Consider the following 18,758-nt stretch of genomic DNA (forward strand, 5'->3'; position numbering starts at 1 on the left):
GAGAGAGAGAGAACGGGGGGATAGAGAGAGAGAAAGGGGGGAGAAAGTACATATTTAATTTTTGTATAAAATAAGATTTAAGTAAATATATCATTAAATAGCTTAAATACAAGATATTTTATTTGGACATACTAACGTGATAGAGCAGCTATGTAAAGCAATGGAAAAAAAGATTTTGACTTTGACTTCATTGAAGGACATAACAGTTTCAAAAATTTTATTGTCGAGTTTGAATTCAATAGGATAATTCTAATATGCCTAAATTAACAAGAAATAGATCATTAATATTATACAATCCCTTTTCAAACTGACCAATAAATGAGGTCCATATGTGCAAGCTATGTTGGGAATATTTACACAATTTTACAGCCATTGATTAGTAAATGAGAAAATCACAAATCCTAGCCAACAGACGAACGGACAGACATTTGAATTATAAATGAGATTAGCTACTAAATAACAGCGGAAAATGAATTTTGCAAATGTTCCATTATAATCTTGATAAAAAATGTAATTCAAAACAAATATTTTAGCTATAGGCGTACAGAAGTGCATTGCTTTCCAAAAAAATAAACCTTCTATATTAAATAGCAGAAGGGAAAATAAACATTTCTCCTACAGTAATTTTATTTATTTCAGAGCACTTAAGACAGAAAGTAAAACTTTTTAAATTTAAATTTATTGACTTCGCTACTAACATTTAACAGATAAATAAGGATGACAAAATCCATAACTATAGAAGCTCTTGAATTAAAAAAATAAAAGGCAAAGCAAATGAAAGCAAAAAGGGTGCACAAAAGACAGACATACCGAGTAATGATACTTAGTGGTATTTGAATCTTTACACAAAAAATATCTTCGATAAAAGCTGGGAAAATTATTTAAGAGCATTACCGATAGACCGACAGACAATATTATTCTTAGAGTATACATGCATTAGTCAGCAAACATAAAATAAGCCTTCTGTCTTAACCCTGAAAGATCGGGCCCTCTACAAATTCTTAATACATCGGATTTTATACCTTAATATTTGCATCAGCCTTCTACCTTTCCAGTACGGATATTTAATATTCTCAAGAACATTACAGACCAGTGAACAACGTGAGCTGTAGGCTAGTAATTTAAAAAACATCGAAGATTTAAGCAAATAACACTTATGTAAACAACTACTTTAAGTAAGGGAATTTTCGTATGTCCGTTTATTTAAAAGAATATATGAATTTTAATTGATAATTGGATTTATTATTAGATATCTTAAACCAGATTATCGACTAATATAGTGAAACTTTTAGCGGACTAAAATAATGACCCAGCCTCCACCCCCTTTACCCCATCCCCTTCTCTCTTCCTGGATGAACGAACTGACCAATAAATAACAGAGGAAATATCAACCAAAATTTTTCCCTGTCATAATATCCACGTATATTCTACATCCATTAAACTATTACATATGACAGAAATGGTTATCAATTTCAATTTTTTAAATCCAAAATATTGTTTTTTTCTGCTCTAAATATGAGCATAATTGTACTTGTTTACTACATAATTTCTCATGGTTCTTACATGTTTAACCAAAAAAAGATAAGTCAAATAAAGATATGTTTACCTTTGTCAGGGACAATTTAATAATAGTTAGAAAATAAGAGTATAATTGACCAAAGAGCAAAGTTACAATTTTTTTCTATTCTTTAATACATGGACTTTTTAGAAACCCCTTTAATTAATTTTCTTGAAAATAAAACTTTTTTTATTGTATATTTTTTCCTTTACCTTTAACCAATTTATCTAAAGCATGAACTTAGTTGCTGGTATATTAATCTGTCCGTCCTCTTATGTAAGTGTGTGTGTATACGTGTGTGAGTGGTATGTATAAGGTGTCTGGTTACAAATGGTTTTATCCCCTCTCCTCAACTTTTTACTGTTTGAACAGTATCATTACTTCCTCACATTTAACACGGCATAAAACACATGAATATAAGAAGAAAATATCTGTAAGATAAATGGAATTTGTGTAGGTAAGGTTTACTAATATTTTGGCCACACTCGGGTGATTGATAAGGGGAAAAAGCTTAAGCTCATAAGCTTGGTTTTTAAGTCATGTTTTTCATTGCAATAACTTTATATTTAAATGCTACTCATGGCATTTATCTTATTGTTTTTCAATTCTTTTAAAGCGAAGCTATTCTACTTTTGATACATATTCGTCTCACAAGTCCGTAACATAAAACAAACACATTATATTTTAAAGTTGGAATCGTGTCCCATCGATTTTACACTCTACAAGAGGTTTTTCGTATCGATAAGGTGTAATCTTGAAATTGTAGAATTTGTTTAATATGATAGAACTAGAAATGTGATATTTTTAAAAATTTGAAATGGCTGTTTATTTGACAATATGTCAGGAATTTTAATCATATCTGCACCTCTAAAGTTGATTTAAATCTGTAATAAGCATTATGCTTTCTATACAAATTTTCGACTTCTTATGGATGTTGCTATCCTTGATTAAGTTCTAAACCTATTGTGTAATTTTGAACTATTGTTCTCAAATGTTTTCACAGATCAAAATGAACAAAATAGATCATCGAAAATTTGATAGATGAACTCTTAGATGGTAAGATAGATATATAAATTAAGTTTAAGCAAGAACTTATTCCTTTTAAAAAAATTATTCATAGATAAATAGATAACTAAATAAATGTAAGAATCATTTAATATTAAGTTGATGGATAGAAAGACAGATGAATAAATATAAGAATAGATTAAAATAATTGCATCCCGGATAGAAAATAGATAGATAGCAAATGCAATAGCTAAGAATAGTTGTATGAAAATGTTGGTATCTGGAAGGTTTATTTGGTCCCGCCCTCCTCTACAAGAGTTCCACCCAACTTTCTCTATTCAGACACATATATGGTATCAGAATGGTAAATCCAGGCACAGGGATAGAGCAACTCAAAATAATAAAGCCTTTAATTTTTTGATCAGTCAAATCCGTAAAATGTTGTGAAACTTTCTAATTGATATTATTCAAAGAATGCTATTGTTTATTGTTTTGTATCAATGTTTATATTTTTTGATTTGCTGAAAAGTTTCAGGAAAAATATTTTTTCAGTTGTTATATTCCTCTCTTTGAGGAAAACTTTGGGGTAAAGACATGTATTGTGAAATTCATATTGTCGCATAAAATCTTTTCAGTAGATGGTTTTCTAACTCTACTCGTACATTTCTTTAATTATTTTACAATATTGTTTTTATTTTTCAAGAACTAACTACCTTTCCTAGATAAATCTTGCAGTGTTTGATAATTTTAGCACAGATTTGGGATTTTATTTTTATTTTTTTTTGCATACAAATGAAATTAAAAAGTTTCTTGTATCATTTGCAAAATATGCATCTACATTACTTAATCATCTTAAAGTATCATGATCTTGACATTAATAGAATCGAAGCTAAAAATCACAGTCGGCCAAACCAACATTAACAAATTTACTTACGTAAAGCTTGAGAATCTAGTGATGAAATTACCCTTTCTCCTTAATCACAATTTGTATGTATGTACCAAATAGACATTTTTATATTCATACACCCCTAAAGTGTTCTTTCAATATTGAAAAGAAATGACTGATTTTAGCCAAACAGGGTGGATAGGTAGTTTACAATATCTAAGAAAATTTCGTACGAATATATGGTTTCGCAAAAATTGTCAGGATGGAGAAGGGTTGTTTGTGCTCAGTTTCTTTGCTACAGGGATATAAACCTTGATGAAGAAGGAAAAAAGATAAGCATCCTCAATTTTAATTTTATTGGGGCTTTGACACCACCCCTCCCCCTTTACACTCTAATTGACACTCTAAACGCACCGGTCCCATTTGATTTGTAAAACCCAACAATCGAAAATTTCACAAAACAATGTAAAATTAATTTGCAAATAATGGAAAAGAGAACATTTTTAGCATAATAATTTGTATATAACTTCAGCTCTAAAACTTGTTGAATCAATAAAACTGACTCTAGTCATAAATTATTATTAAAATAGCCTCGTGTTGTATATAAACAGATTTCTTGTAGTAACCTTCATGACGGTTTTGTGAGAACTCTAAAACACACATCATGCATAATTTATGGTTGACACTTTGTTTCTAGTAAATACACACACACTCACAAACACACAGACATCCACACATAGATACACATACACACACACATGTAGAGGTCTACTATACACCTTGTTGCCTTTTTAACAGGTGCAACGTTTGCTACGAGGGTGGAAAGGGGGTGTCTTTTTTTTAAAAGGTTTTCATGAATGATAATTAAACCTGATTTGTATTAGGGGAGATGTGCTCTAAAAACAAAATTTACTTTTACTTATTTACAAAAGTAATCGTTTTGCATATGGAGAGATACATCATATGAAGATAAAAACAATAATTTGCTTGACTAATGAATTAGCTCATATAAGATACCCCACCCCATACTCAAATTTACGTTCATAAGTTTGCAATTAAATCTTATTTTATCAACAACAAAAATTAAAAAAAAAACCAAGACATTCAGAATTGTAAACAAGCTCTCTTTGAATGCTACTGTTCTTGTTTGAAATTAAATTTTCATCTTTTATGGTACTTTTATAGCCTTATAGGAAGTTTGGGGTCAGAAAAAAAAGAATAAAAATCCTAAAATGCATGCATGAAAATTGTTCATATTTAGCACTTCCACATACATACATATGTATGTGATTTTGAAGGGTTAAAAAACTTCCTGTATGCTTATTGTAGAGGTGTTGGATGGTTGTTCAATGTTCATAGAAAGGATGTTTATACAGGTAGACTTTTTCATTCAGGGTTATTACTCTTAAAAATCAGGGATATAAGGGATAATCAATGGAAGATATAATTGTGTACATCCCCTATGACTAAAAACAAAATCATTGCATCTGTAGATAAAAATGATTCTTGTACATAAGTTTTGACCAGCTAGTTTGTTCCAATAACAGATATATAGTATATAGATGTATATACAGATAACTACCTGCCCCACTTTTCCAATGACTTTCTTCATCTGCTAGCAAATTGTTTTCTGCTACCTGGCTGTGTTAATACTCCCGACATCATCGGTTGCTTTTCAAAGACCCAATTAAGAGTCTGCACGAGGTCATTGGGATGGGGAGAAAGAGGTAATGTACCAACCAATCAATATTTATTAAGAGTACTCAAAGTTTTGAAGTCAATGAATAAGAAAATAAATTTAAAATACGTTGGGTACCAGAAAAATTTAGTGTCTCTGTCTTACACCTAAAATGAATGTGTTGACATAAACTTGCAATGGTATTCGCTAAAAGTGGTCGTGAATGACATGTTTCTGACGGAGATAATTTAATATTGTAATTTTAGTCTGCATGAAGATTACTACCAAATCTGTTCAATATAAGAAAAATTAGCATTGGGATTTATTGAATATAAGTCAATTTATGAACCTGAATAAATGATCTTGATTTAGGGGCCCTCAGGAGGAAGTAATACTTAATGAATCACAGTCTCGTTTGTTCAATTTCATACATATGTGAATTTTTTTATTGACGACAACTCCTATTAAGTTTTTATTAAAATTAAAAAATAATTAGCACATCAATATTAGACTAGTGTAAATGATTAAGATAAAACACAATATTTGAATTTTAAAAAATAAATTAATATTTTCACCCACCAAGAGATTATGAATAAATACAGTTGACATCCTTCCACTTCATATAGAAGCACACGCACGCAGGAAACATGAATCGCAGCTTTTTTTGGCTTGTGTAAAAACTAGGGTATTGTTAGGGCCCAACACAAAATCAGGGTATACTACCAGCTAGGAAAGGAAAATTAATGCAGGGGTCCAAACATTTATGTTAACAAGTACAGTTGTATACACAACTAATAAAAAGAATAAAATATTTTTATGAAGGCAGTTTTTTCCTTGTGTCATCTCTTAGGTAGAAGAAGGGCTAGGCCTTCTTCATTCCTTTCTCCAACCAAACACTTACTCTGCACAAGTTTTACATACGATCTCCTAAACAACTTAACTGACAAATCCTTGCTTTTCATGATTGGAACTTGACAACCAGTTATTATTTTCATTGGCAGTTTTTAGGCAATTTAGTTTTTAGTATGACTGACAAAAATGCACTTGTTGAGTAGCTTTGATTCTAAAAAAGATGAATAGGTTACAAAAAGAGGGGGTTCCAACCATTTAGAGTAAAAATGACAAAGAGGAAGTTCCATGTAAAAGAAGAGGAAGGGAGGGGTGATGGAAAGTTAAGTGTTTAAAATGATAGCTTATTAGCACTCATCATGACGGAGGGATATAGGTGCAGTGGTTGTGAGGTATTGGTTTCACATTTTGTACTCTTGTACATCTAGAAGCAAATAGTCAATTCCTTAAAACTGAATATGACTATGGCTAGTTGAGTTATTTCAATATTTAGCTTTTATGCAATCTTGACAAAGCAATACTTACATTTAATCAACTAATTTTTCTTGAAGCCTTAAAGGTATACGGTAACGAGTTGCAACTGTTTCTTTGCTATGGCATTATCTTTTACAAGAGAAGTAGTACAAAAATTAATATATTTATCTTTTTAAAAATAATAGATGCTGTAGTTTTTTTAGGGCAACAAGTATTGTTTGTTTATTATTTTTTGAGGCCTAAAAGTTTAAAACTTCCCAAAAATGAGGAACTATTATTCCTTCCGTTATGAGATCTTATCGGGACATACACAGTAGGGTGGGTCGATTTTGAACATTTTTTTTCTGAGGCCAAAGCGGGGATCTGCAAATGATTTGTATGAGTATAATACACCTCTGGATGCTTTAAAATTTATCCTAAGTCTTAAAACCGCTGACAACTAGACATTCAATTGTATAGCTATTTGTAAATGGGAGTCAATTTTTAAAAAATTAGAACTATGGTTTCATGGTGCTCCCAGGAAAGGCATTGAGGAGTAGAATCAGGAACTTTAGACCGTTTCAAAAAATCTCTTTCCTAACCTGAGAAAATCTAAAAAACCTCTACAAATTAGACAATTCTCAATAAACCTTAATTTTTTTTGGTTTTTTAGTGATTTCTGAGGCTAGGAACGAGATATTTTGAAACGGACAAAAGTTCCTGATTCAGCTCCTCAAGGCCTTTCCAGGGAGCACCATGAAGCCATAGTTCTGATTCAAAATTTTTTTTGAATGTCGTCTTTGCATATTGATAAGTAATGAAATATATTTTTTAGTGGTCGCATTCTTAAACTCAATTTTTTAAAATTCTTTTTCGGTCAGAAATGTTTTTAAGGTTAACTTTATCTGTTGCATATGCCCTCTTTGTCTAATTCCGATATGAACCCGCCCTAATACACAGTACACATTTATATTTCTTACATCTTTATAGAATTGGCTCGCATGGGTTTTAAAAAAGCTATGGTATACAAGCTGATATTTGAAGAAAAAATGTGATCATAGTACATTACAAAAAGTGTAACCATTTCTTCACAATATCAGATAGGTTATTAGCACTTGATGACTTTGTGGCTTTATGGGAAACTCATATCAATTCAATTAGAAACAGGTGCAAAGAGATCAGTGGCAGCGCAGCTACTCTGTTATTTGGGTTCTTTTTGTAACTGACAAGCTATCTTTATAGTTTCATGGATATGATACAACATACAACTTGATCGTTTTTTTTTCGGATTTTGAAACTTTGAAAACAAAATTGCATAAAAATATAAAGTGCTCAGCAATTTCTAAAAATAAATTGATGAATATCAACTGGTTTTTTACCCGAGGAATAAATTTTCTTCAGTTAAAATCATTTTAGATTTTTAAAAAATTATCAATGATTAGGTCAAATGGCCATTAGTGAAATCATGATTTTGTAATAAAATTAATTAATCTACACTTTAAACATATAAAAGCAAAATTTTCATTAAAATTTTATTTTATATATAGAAATTTATGATTATCCAAATTATAAAGATAAAATCCTTTGCCAAACAGTTTGCATTTTGTTTACTTGAAATATATAAAGGTTAGAGAGGAACTCAAAGTATTTAAAGAATAATCTCTCATTATTGGTTTGTGTTATAAAACTTTGGTTACTTAATTAAATCTTCATTGGTTGGTACAAAAACTAGCAGTGTCCAAACTCTTCCAGCAATAATTTTTAACTACAGAAGGGTTAATTTTGTTTATCGTCACTAGGAAGTGTACGTCAATTTATCATTCATTCTCTTTTCCCTTTAGATTCCCGATGGATTATTTTGCTAGCCCTTTAATGTGTATTGATTTACCTAAACCAACATAAGAATGAATATCGATCTAATAGAGTTTATTAGAAGGCCCTATATTTGTATAAGGGCACAAATCATCCCTTTTAAATTGATATCATCTTCGTAGGATTAACCTAGCCTAACTTTAAACCTTAAACAACCCAATTACTCTAACAAAAGCTACTTAATTGGTAATATTCTGTAAATAGTTGATTATTAGTTCAACATATTTGAGTCATAAATTGTATGTGTATTGTGTATGTCTATAAATGTTTTATTTAAAGGTTCTAAGCTATTTTTAGGGGTTGGGGTTAGGTCTTGGAGAACCCCCCCCCCCCTACCTCTCCTAATAAAAGAAGTAGTAGGTCATTAATATTATAGTCATTAAAATTATTTTTCTAATTTATTCTAAAATAAGTATTATAATTCTATCATATATACATAGTAGTATACAATTAATTAATATGATGGGCGGTGATTATGTTATCATTCAAGACACGTGACTTTGTTTACACACACACAAGCACACATAAATTCAATATTTTATATTGAATAAGTAATTACTAGTTGATTTGTCCCTAGTCGCTAGACGCAGAAGGCCAGGGAAAAAGCCTAAGACCACTTTAATACATCTATAAAGCTTCCCTGAAAATCATAACCAATTTTGACCAGTATTTAGCTTCAGACACAAAAAAAACTTATTAATTATTATAGGATTCTTGTGTCCAAAAGTTCACAATTTATATCAAAAAAGATTACAAATTGAATAGAACAGCTTAAAACCTGCAATGGACAAAAGCAGAATATTATGTTCTCTAAGATATGTTGCATTATTTTCCTTTTTTAAATCTCATATATGTAATTTGATTGTTTTAATGGCTCTAACCTTGTACTTTAACTATTTTTGATCGACTTACATTTTCTATGATTTGACTTTAAATGGCAAAAATGTTAATTACACCCGGATTAGAACATAAGGAAAGTTTACTTTAAAGTATGAAAAATATTGAGTTTATAGACAATAACTGTCAAACTTCATGACAATTTAATCATATTTTAAAAATGTATAAGAAATATAATTCACCTAAGTGTTATTTATGATATTTAAGATTAGTACAAAAAAATGGTTTCAATATGGAATATACCAAAATATACTTCATATAGAATCTATAGTATTAAAGTGTTCTTTTTTTCTCCTAAATATTGTACGATAGCAATATCTGTGCTATTCAATTAGTTTGTTCAAGGTTATAACTTTTGGTCTATATTTTTTTTTTTGCCTAATTTTTGACTTTTAGAATATGAACAATGAATTGGCCTTAATAAAGATAAGATTAATTTCACTAATTGGAGGATGATAAATATGATTAGCCCCTAGCAAAATTTACTTAAATAGGGTCCATGGAAATTTAACAACAGACAAGTTTCTTGGTTTTAGTTTTGTCAAATAAAATTTATGGCCCTTAATTAAGTTAATCGAGGCTGTATTATAAATAAACACTCATTAGTTATTGAAACTGGTGGTTGGATTTTAACAACTTTTTTGTTGTTTCATAGAAAAGGAGCTTTTGTTGCAGAGAGTATAAAAAACCCGGCCAACTCAAATAAAATTTAAAGTGATGATTGAGGATGATATATAAATGTTGTTAAGTAACTATAAATCTAATGTAAATAAGGTAGCTCGGGTACAAACCCTACAAAATTTTATAATGTTAATTTTTTGTTTCAAAAAAAATTGTCTCTTATAGTTAAGTATCTAAAAATTTCTTAAATAACCATCATTTTGTCAAATTTGAGTTGTTTAATTGTCAAGGACCATTTACAGAAATGTAATACAAATATCAACCTGTAGAATGAATCTATAGTTGTTTCATTCTATGATATTACAGTTGATTTTCAGATAAAAATTGACAATAAAATTTTATGTGATTTAACAAATAAAAAGAGATATTGAAATGGTCCATTATCTTGTTTCTCAGTAATGGATCCATTCAAAGATACAAGTTTAAAAATTATATATAAATTAGTTTAAATATATTGCTTCTTGTTATATGTTCTTATCATCCTTATAATAAAGTAACAGGATGTTTGTGTGTCTGTGTGTCTGTGTGTTTGTGTGTTTGTACCGAAGGATCTCGCTAACCGCTGAACCGATCGGGTTCTCCTCAACAGGGTAGATTCTCATATGTCCCGGGAAGGTTTATAACTATTTTGGGGGAGGGTACCACCACCCTCCCTAGAGAAATTATTTTTTTTTTAAATTTCTCAATTTTAGAAAGAGAGTTCAACGAAAAACAAACATCAAACGTAATTTTTTTTACTTTTTCTTTTAAAATCTAAAATAAGAAATTGAATTATTAAATTCGACTCTCTCCTCCTCAAGTGCCCCTAGAGGCCTCTAGGGGCGTAGCCGCTAGTGCTATATAAAGAAGTAATGTTTTTTAGGGAAGCTTTACACAGCTACTTTAATGGTTTAAAAAATTTGGGATTTTTGTAGATTGTTTAAGGCAATTTTTTTCCCTATCTACCTCCCCCATCGGATAGAGTCCCTAGGTGCTATGGCTACAGCCGCTAGTTATGTAAAATGTAACATCCGTTAGTTGTAAGTGAGGTAACGAGTTTCATTCTCATAATAAGCCTATGAGTATGCAATAAAAAGGTACTTCGAAATATGAGATAATAAAAAAATCATTTGAAAATAATTTTGCTTAAATGGAAAGTCCAACTTTTTGTTGTAGTTGTCCTAGTGTTTACCAACAGTTACTTACTTTAATTAACTTTCTTTTCAAGTTAATGTTTAATTTATAAATTATGGGTATTCAAAAACAGTTTTTCATGTCCATATTTTTCAATAAACAATGAAAAAGTGAGTACATACTCTAAAACTTTCCTTGCCCCACTGTTTTATTCTGCTTTAGTAATTTGACAATTTGCTCTTAGTTTTCAAGGGCCAAAAGTTACTTTATGAAAAGTTGTTATCCTCATTTTGACTGGAAAATTGTTTATGACTTGATTTAAGTAATGCTTAGCTTAAAACACTGTACCTGGAATAATTGGTCTAAAAATCAGATCAATTGGATAAATATTGGATAGTAATATACTTTAAACGGACTTTCTGGTAATTATTATAGAGTTTTTTTTGCGTTCTAAATCGTACCTGGCTGTTTTAGGATTCATCATCCAAAGTTTGAATTCAAAAGGACAATTCTAACATGCTTAAATTAACGAAAAGAGATAACTGTGACGTACGTACTGTCGGGCAGACGGACGTACAGAGCCCAATTGCTGAAAAGCGTCACTTTAACAACATATAATGAGAATCTCCGAATAAAATTTAGGTTTAATTAAGACTGAAAGGATAAAATAGGATGTGGAACATGTATTTGGCAAAAATATTAGATCAAAATGTAGGGCTCTTAAGAGATAGGACAATGAACGATAAATTGATGTAAATGCTAGAACTACCATGCGAGTAGAATAGAATGAGTTTGTTTCTGCACCTTAATGTACAATGGTATAAATAACAGTACTTTAAAGTGATTATCAATATCAACTTTCAATCAAAAGAAAGTAGATATAGAATTTATTTTTTATTTTTGCCCTAATATGTGTATCATTCTATGAATAGTGTTGAGCAGTACATTAATTAGATATCAACGGTTTCTGGATAACTATGTAGTAATCAACGGAACATTAGGGTTGGTTCAAAAGTTAAAAACAATATCTTAATATCTTTTTAACCTTTTTTGTTTACTATTTATTTTTCATCCTTTCTTTTTATTTATTTTTTATTTTCCTAGCAAATTATCTCTTTTTTTATGTTCTTTTCCGCTAAAAGTCTCGTGCCACGGACGCCCAAGCTTTTTAATTTGAGAGGGGTAAAAAGAGGTGTTGCGCGCAGAGGTTTAGAAGGGTGGGGGAACTTATGTATTTTTAAAAATATTAATTGAGGTAAAATGAAGGGTATAAAGTTTGAGGGGGGTTACACCCCTGTACCTCTACTCTTGGACGTCTATATTGCTTGCCAATCTATTTTTTCTTTTTCCTTCACAGCCCTATTAAATTCTAACTTTTAGATCTTAAACCTTTAACAAGAAGAATCTTAGTTGATGTTAATGGCCCATTACTTCACACCACCTAAATCAGACTAGGCCAAACAAGGATGATTTTATTCATAGATTACTAGCAGTTGCGGATACAGGAGATTGTGTTTAAAGGGGTAAAAAGGCGCAAAAAAATAGCATAAAACCACCCCAAGATTTGAATCTGAAAATTCAATGGCATAAAACCAACCCAGGAAACCTTCCCTGCAATGGAGAACTCAATTGGTTTAGTGATTATAGAAATCTTAAGCTTCAGATTAAAAAAAAACCTACTACATTATATTATAGGATTATAGGATACAATGTGAATCAGATTACAAATAATAATAAGAAATATATTCATAGAAGATGGTAACACTTACAGCATGCCGATTATGCAGATTAACCGTAGAAAAGTTTTAAGCAACCTCTTTTAGAGATGATGCGCACCAAAAAAACTGATCAAAAAAAGATTTTAAGAATTCACAACTTTTTTCTAGATTTTATTTTGTTTAAAGTTTGCCGATGTCTCAAAATATTTAACTAAATTGTCAGATAAATTAAAAGCAGTTTCAGCTGTATAGATTTTTGAACTATTTTGTTTGATTTCAAGATGGAAGTTAGGTCTGTTCATCTGTTCTTTAAAATCTCTTAAAAACATAAATCTTTAGTTTAATATCTACAAACATGTTCGACCCCCCCCCCAAAAAAAAAAAACTTTACCTGGACCTATAGAGGGTAAAGGAGGACTATATCGGTACTAAAGTTGTTTCTTATAAGATAACACCTAAAACAATTATGTCTTTCCTGTTAATAGAATTGTAAAAATTGATTGACAGCCATTTTAAGCCAATCAAACCAGTAATACAGGGATAAGACTGTGATAGATAAGTCATTTTTCACTCAATTTTTAAAAATGTGGTATTTTGTAATTAAGCATTGTTTCTATCATTATCTATTGCTTTTCTATAGGTATATAATTTAAGAAGTTAAATTATCTCCAAATGTTCTATCCCTTTATTGCTTGGATCAAACTAATATCAGAAAAATCAGTTTCATTTGAAAGCTTTTTTTTGTGTCTTGTTTTAGTTTATTGTTTTAGGTGCAACAATTTAATTAACTATGTTAGCTATAGCTTTGCACATTCATTGTATGTTAAGATTTTTATAATTTCTACACTGAACCGTCCAAAAAAGAGATTTGTTTTCCCCCGATCTCCTCTAATTGCAGGTCATGAGGAGCTTCAGTATAGGTTCTATTAAAGCTACTGAAAGGTAAACATGGCCATCACTTTTGTAATTTACCTGACACTAAATTTTTTTAAAAATGTGAAAATATGCTCGTTTTATTCATATGACTTATCTATATTATTTATCAATTTGTGGAACCACTTTTGATTGTGTATATGTGGGTGGGGCACTAATTATAAATTTCCCGGACAAAAACGCATCAGTGTCCATCAATTAATTCACAGTGCTCCATTCAAAAACGCCAAAGAAATCTGATCTAATAGCGTATTTTTTTTGCTGTAAACATGTCGACAAAAGGCTTTTGTAATGACAATGGACATTTTTATTTAATGTCATTAAGTGGATGCTTCTTATTAGAATAACAATAATGTGTAAGCTAAAGCAACTTTTATTTATTTGATAAAACACTTTAATTGTCTGCACCTCCCTTTTTCTTACTACAATTTCAGTTTCCCCAACATTAAATCTTTCTTTTAAATTACTTTATTTGAATCAGACTTTTTGTTATTGCTTCAAAGCTACTCTATAATCAATAATCATGTATGATTTTAGTATTTTTTTTTAACTTACAAGGTAAATTATTTCCATGTATATCACATTGATATAAATTTTCAGATAAGAAACAGAAGAGTAATATCAAGTTTTCAGTTTATTTAGTAATTGTCATGTTTATAAACACCCAATACTAATTTTTATTTTTAAGAGCAAAGTTTTCTGATATACTTTGCTTCTAATACACAAAATTGCACTTGTTAAATTTAGTTAAATCCTACATTTATTTTTTGTCTTTTAAAAAGAGCAATTAAAGTTGTTTTTGCCATGCTTAACTGGTGACAATTTATGTGGAAAAATCACGACAGTAAGTTTTTATAATTATATACTTATTCATTTGAAATAAGTAAACAAAGAAAATTTGTATAGAACAATTTTTGTAAAATCTAAACAGAATCCCCAAATTACAAATACCGATTTTATAGCCTATTTTGTTTGCTATTTCTTATTCTTGTGTTACATGAAGATGTATGTTTGATAAATTTTTGTCTTTGCATGAAAAAAAATTTATGAGGAAAACCAGTGTTAAATTGTTAATAAGACCCCTTATAATAATATTTGTTTTAAAATTTAATTTAATTTAAGCAACCAAATTTGGTTAATAAAAAATCACACAACCTTTTCGAATTTTATTGTCAATGTTAAGTTATTAGAGTACTTGCAGGTATTCTATAACTAGTTTGGGTGTTTATCTGTCTGACAGTCAGTCAAAGTAGTTTAAGGAATAAATCTTCTTCCTCTCGCTTAATTGTTTAACTTTTACTAGTGACGTAACCCTAAGCAGCTTATTACGGTTTTACACTATTTTTATTTTTTGATTAATAGGGTGAGAGCCTAAAATGGGATTAATTTCTCTTCGGGAGAAGTGGCGATTTCACTAAAATAAATTTCCTACTTCTTCTAAAATAAATACTGTTTGTTGTTGTTGCTACGCTATTAATAAAGATAATTGTCCGCGTGTTAAAGTGTTCCAATTATGTTGAGATATTTTAGTATGATCTTATGATTGGATGGCCCGAGGTAAAATCATGCTTAATAAGGAATTAGCTGCGGGCGAAAATAAAAATTATACGCTTTGTAAAGTTACAAATATGTGAGCAATTAAACTAACACACAACATATATTTGTATCATTTTCTTATCATTTGTTTAGAATGATGGCTTTTTAATTTCATAATTTGTTTTTAAAATGTTTTTTTTTCAATAATCCAATAAGACAAAAATTTCCAGTTGTTGCTATGCGAAACAAACTGATTTGTTAAAAAAAAATACTTTACCTATCACATTGAATAAATAATTTTAATAGTCAGGTTTTGTCATTGATCAGTATTATCTTGGGTGACCTCTAGATACACTATTAGTTCTTTTTTGCACGATCTTTGTTTTGAGGTTCTAACTCAGTATTGACCACCAGACATGATTTCAATGCATTGCAACTAATCTTTGAATTAGGGTTGGGCCGGATACTTTTTTAGCCGGATATCCGGCTAATTTCTAATGCCGAATATCCGGTTCCGACCAGATATCTGGCCAACGTTCAATATTCGGCAATACCGGATATCCGGAATTAAATCAGCCGGATATCCGTTATCCGGCCGGTTATTGAAAATGGCCCAACCCTACTTTAAATGTAAGATGCTCGGACGTACAGACTTAATTAGTAATATAGAATCTGCGAAATTATAAAACTCAACTTGGAAGTGCAAACTCAAAGTAATGCATTGCACATTAGTGTGGCCCAAATGAAGGTCTAAATCGCTTTTCAATGTGCGTTATGTAAAAATAGGTTATGTATTGTTTGTAGATTTTAGCCCTATAATTGATTTTAAGAAAAAATCTATCGCTATCTCGTCAAATGCATATTTATTTTTACCTTTACTTCCCCAAATTATGAAAGACTTACACCAGATATAAAGAAAAACATCAAATTTTCTGTCTGTTTGTTTACAAACATTGAAATAAAATATTAAAATCACCAGGAATAAACATATGAAGAAAGAAAGTATAAAAATTTATTGATGCACAATTACAATAATTTGGGAAAGCTAATTCATACTGCAAAATTATTGAAGAAAAATAATTAAAGATAAGCCTTACTCTTTATTCCTGGTTTAATAAAAAACAATCAAATTATTTTTTGCAATATTAATTTTTTTATTAGTATGCTTTTTTAAAAGTTGAATATGAGAATAAGTATATTACATATTTTTTTACCTTCTTTTAATTTTTTTTTTCTCTTTATTGGCGACAATGTCTGTTGAGCCATGAAATTTATTAAAAACACTTTTTCCTATTTTATGTCTTTAAAATGTATATTTCTTAGAGTTTTTCATCATTTCTCTTCTCATAAGACTAATAGCTACTGTTTTAGTTCAATTTCTTACACAAATTATCAATTTAAATAAAACAATGTTTTTAGACGTTTTTTGGAATTATTCGGCAGGAATGGCGGTTCTGCCTACTTTTTATGATTGCTTTATATTTGAACTCTTGTTACATTATTTTAGGTTGGCAGTTCTTTAATTATTTCTTGTTAAAATCATGAAAATATGAAGTTTTTGATAAAAAGCTTAAGATTGAAATTTCGAGATCAATTTTCATTGTAGAGAGGTCTAGTTTTCACTAAAAGGTCTACATTTGACCCGGTAACAACTTCAAGGTATCCGCAAATTGATATGTTAAAGATTTAAAAATTCATGTTTTTTTTGGGCCAGTCTATTGCACATGCACAAGGCCGTGACGTCATTTAAAATACCATCTTCACAAAAAAATCACAAAAATATAATAGAATTCTTAAAATAGATCAATATCTAAAAATAGTTCCATATTTCACTATTTATTTATCCTTAAAACAAGGATGACAACATCCATAAAAGCGAAGCACTGAAACGATAGGACAAACGGACATTAACACTTGTATAGTGTCAGAACTGAATAAGCATAATATATATGGTGCATTATTTGCCAAATGTACCACTTTTCTGCACTACCTCTCCGATTTTGTTAATACTCTATATTTTGGTGATCCGTTGGGTCATTCAAGGATGCTGGATGGCCAAAAAAAGTTTCAGAGTCCCTGGATGTCTAGATATCTAGCTATCTATGAAGGTAGGTAACAAAAATGCTATTTTTTTCAAATTACTCTAATATGTGTCTTAGTATGTTTGGCCATTGTGTTTTCTGACCAGATCAATAATTTCATATTTTTTGGACACCCTGTATTTTCAAAAAAAAGAGAAAAAATTTTTTTGTTTTTTTTAATTTTTTTTTCTATTTTTAAGTTACTTAAAACTGGCATATAGATACAGATTTTGACTAATAACAATAATATTTGCCTATTTTACAATTTTTTACACTTTTGGGACACCCTGTGCATGTTTTTGAAAAATGATGGTTTTTGCCCATTTTTGGGGGGAAGGAGTCGTTTTAGGGCCATAGACTATTTCTTCATTTTTGTAGAACTTTTCAAGACACATCATTTGTTATTTATGCAAAAACCGCAAAAACCGAACCGTTTTGCCGTTATTCACCGCCAAAGGCGGAATTTTTTTACGTTTTTGCCGTTCCGGAGGTTGTAATGGGCATTTGTGGTAAGAAAACGTTGATTTATCAAGATCCCTCTTAAATACTTTTATTTAGGTAATTTAATTTACTAAATTTCATATTAAGTAAAATTTTTTGTGCAGCTAACCGTTTTTCGTCGAGATGGATTTCAATTGTTAAAACAAGAAAATTAAGTGAATATAACATAAATAATTGCTATAACATAAGTGATAAAAGAAACATAAATCATGTGCATTTGAAATTCCTTTTGACAAAAATCGGTTGGATATACAAAAAAATTTACTTCACATGAAATTTAGTAAATTAAAATGCCTAAATAAAAGTATTTCACAGTTATCTTGATAAATCAACGTCTTCTTACCACAAATGCCCATTAGAACCTCGGGATCGGCAAAAACGTAAAAAAATTCCGCCTTTGGCGGTGAATAACGGCAAAACGGTTCGGTTTTTGCGGTTTTTGCGGTTTTTGCATAAATAACAAATGATGTGTCTTGAAAAGTTCTACAAAAATGAAGAAATAGTCTATGGCCCTAAAACGACTCCTTCCTCCCAAAAATGGGCAAAAACCATCATTTTTCAAAAACATGCACAGGGTGTCCCAAAAGTGTAAAAAATTGTAAAATAGGCAAATATTATTGTTATTAGTCAAAATCTGTATCTATATGCCAGTTTTAAGTAACTTAAAAATAGAAAAAAAATTAAAAAAAAACTAAAATTTTTTTTCTCTTTTTTTGAAAATACAGGGTGTCCAAAAAATATGAAATTATTGATTTGGACCAAGTTTTAGCTCTACAGACGCAAAAATCACATTTACAGGGTGTCCCAAAGTGAAATTTGACAACCTTATAGTCCCGGGTGGTCCGAACCGTTATATACCACATATGCACACAGATAAAACACAGGATTTAAGCCAAAAAAAATGATTTTTTTCGGACAGGTATTTTGGGTATTACTCTAGATATCCAAAATACACTTTTTGTTGGACACTCTGTAAAATTAGAGTTTTGGCCAAAAT

The sequence above is a fragment of the Acartia tonsa genome, chromosome 3 (assembly GCF_053477335.1).
Source record: "Acartia tonsa isolate MP-2025a chromosome 3, ASM5347733v1, whole genome shotgun sequence".
NCBI classification, from domain to species: Eukaryota; Metazoa; Arthropoda; class Copepoda; order Calanoida; family Acartiidae; genus Acartia; species Acartia tonsa.